We start from the raw sequence: 2,680 nt of genomic DNA on the forward strand, positions 1-2,680 counted from the left end.
CATACCCAACCCTTATCCTAGCAAAGGCAAAAACACAATCTGTAGAATGTAAAACGTTACTAATGTGGTTTTCAGAGCCTGTGGAATCACCGTGCACGGGCACCGTCTGCTCGATTTAACCCACTTAGTTACAGATGTGCCTCCTTTTGCGGCCCCTCACTTGATTGCACGTCATAGAATCACATTTTTTTTTTTTTTTACAAATTAAAAGTGTGTGGCAACCCTGCATCTGGCAATCATTTTTCCAACAGCATTTGTTCACTTCATGCCTGTGTCACATTGTGGTAATTCTCACAATATTTCAAATTTCTTTAAAAATTTTTTTAATTAATTTTTTTTTGAGAGTGCAAGAGAGGAAGACAGAGAAACATAGATTTGTTGTTCTGCTCACTGACGCATTCATTGGTTCTTGTATGTGCCCTGACCAGGGATCAAGCCCACAGCCCTGGCATATCGGGTCAACACTGCAACCAACTGAGCCACCCGGCCAGGGCTCAAACTTTTAAATTATTATAGTTGTCATGGTGACCTGTGATCAGCAATTTTAATGTTACTACTATAACTGTTTGAGATTATCACAAAGCATGCCCATATAAGGCAACAAACTTAACTGATAAATGATGTGTTTGACCAGGCCAGTGACTGGCCTTTCCCTCCCTCTTCCCTGGGACACAACAATAATGAAATCAGGCCAGTTAATAACCCTGCACTCGGCCTGGCTGGGGTGGCTCAGCGGACTGAAGGTCAGCCTGTAGATCAAAAGGTTGCTGGTTCGATTCCCAGTCAAGGCACATGCCTGGGTTGCGGGCCAGGCACCCAGTAGGGGGCACATGAGAGGCAGCCACACATTAATGTTTCCCTCTCTTTCTCCCTCCTTTACCTCTCCAACAGTAAGTCAAATCTTTTTTTTTTTTTTTTTAGAGAGAAAAGAAGGAGAAGAGTGGGAGAGAAACACAATTGTTGCCTCTCTTATCCCCTGGGACCCCCCACCGAGCGGCAAAGTAATCTTAAGAATGAATGAAGGGATGAATAAATGACCCTGCACCGGCCTCTAAGTGTTCAAGTGACAGGAAGAGTCTCACTTCTCTCCCTTTCAATCAAAAGCCACAAATGAGGGAGCCCAGTGAGGAAGGCGTGTTGGAGTCCAGGCAGGCTGCGAGCCAGGCCAGTGCTCACTTCAGCAGCACATATACTAAAACTGGAACCATCCAGAGAAGATTAGCCTCACCCCTCCTCGAGGATGACATGCAAATTCATGAGGCCTTTTTGGTTTATTTATTTTTAGACAGGGGGGAAGGGAGGGAGAAAGAGACGGAGAGAAACATCCTTGTGTGGTTGCCTCTCGTGTGCCCCCTACTGAGGACCTGGCCTGCAACCAGGCATGTGTCCTGACTGGGAATCAAACTGGCAACTGATTGGTTCACAGGCTGGTGCTTAATCCACTGAGCCTCACCAGCCAGGGCTTGAAGTGTCCTTTTTTTTTTCTTTTTTAACTATGCTAACTCTACTCTGCCTGCACTCTGCAAACGAACAACAAAGCCAGATGGCAGCTCTCATCTGTTTGCAACATGGATTAATAAATATTTTAAGCCCACTGTTGAGACCTACCACTCAGGAAAATGTTCTTTTCAAAATATTACTTCTCACTGATAAAGCACCTCGTCCCAGCAAGAACTCCGATGGAGAGCTGTTAACACAACGGGATCAATAATGTCATGCTGCTACCACAGCATCGACTCTGCAGCCCAGGGATGAACGAGTAGTTCTGACTCTCGAGTCTTGTTATGGAAGAAATACATTCTGTAAGGCTGTAGCTGCCACAGACAGTGGTTTCTCTGACGGATCTGGGCAAAGTGAATCGAGAACCTTCTGGAAAGAAGTCACCATTCTAGATGCCATTATAAACATGCATATGCCCTGACCACTGTGGCTCAGTGGGTTGGGTGTCATGCTGCAAAGTGAAAAGTCACCGGCTCAATTTCCAGTCAGGGCACATACCTGGGTTACAGGTTCGGTCCCCAGTCGGGGCTCATACAAGAGGCAGCCAATCAGTGTTTCTGTCTCCTGTCAATGTTTCTGTCCCTCTCTTTATCCCTCCCTTCCCCTTTCTCTAAAAATCTTTAAAAAAAAAGAACATGCATCATTCATGGGAAGCGGCCAAAATATCAACATCAACAGGCATTTGCAAGAGTGGATTCCAGCCTCACGGAGGACTTTGAGGGGTGTTGACTCCCAGGAAGGAAGTAGCTGCAGCTGTGGCAGAAACAGCACAAGAGCTGGAAGTGGAGCCTGAAACTGCCAGGGCGCTGCACAACCTCCTGGTAATTAATGAATGAGCAGCAGCTTCTTCTGGATGGAATCTACTCCGATGAATAAGCTGTGAAAATGAATGAAATGACAGCAAGAGATTTAGGATGTTACCTAAACTTACTTGAAAAAGCAGAGGCAGGGGGTGAAGAGATTCACTCCTATTTTGACAGTTCTACTGTGGGTAAAATGCCACCAAACAGCATAACATGCTACAAAGAAATCGCCTGTGGGCCCCGGCGGGGTAGCTCAGCTGGTTACAGCATCATCCCCCATGCACCGAGGCTGCAGGTTCGACCCCGGTCAGGGCACCTACAAAAATCAACCAACGCATGCACCAAGTGGAATGACGAATCAATGTTTCCCTTTCTCG

At 46.3% G+C, this 2,680-nt stretch overlaps 1 non-coding gene across 1 annotated transcript; it reads left to right on the top strand.

Moving 5' to 3' along the window:
- Positions 1-1,168: 1,168 nt before the first annotated feature.
- LOC119039897 (U6 spliceosomal RNA) lies at positions 1,169-1,275 on the top strand. Its single transcript, XR_005080739.2, has one exon. It is a non-coding gene; the product is annotated as a U6 spliceosomal RNA (small nuclear RNA).
- The last annotated feature ends 1,405 nt before the right edge of the window (positions 1,276-2,680 follow it).

This window comes from Artibeus jamaicensis, unplaced genomic scaffold, assembly GCF_021234435.1.
Source record: "Artibeus jamaicensis isolate MK-2021 breed Jamaican fruit bat unplaced genomic scaffold, CSHL_Jam_final scaffold_612, whole genome shotgun sequence".
NCBI classification, from domain to species: Eukaryota; Metazoa; Chordata; class Mammalia; order Chiroptera; family Phyllostomidae; genus Artibeus; species Artibeus jamaicensis.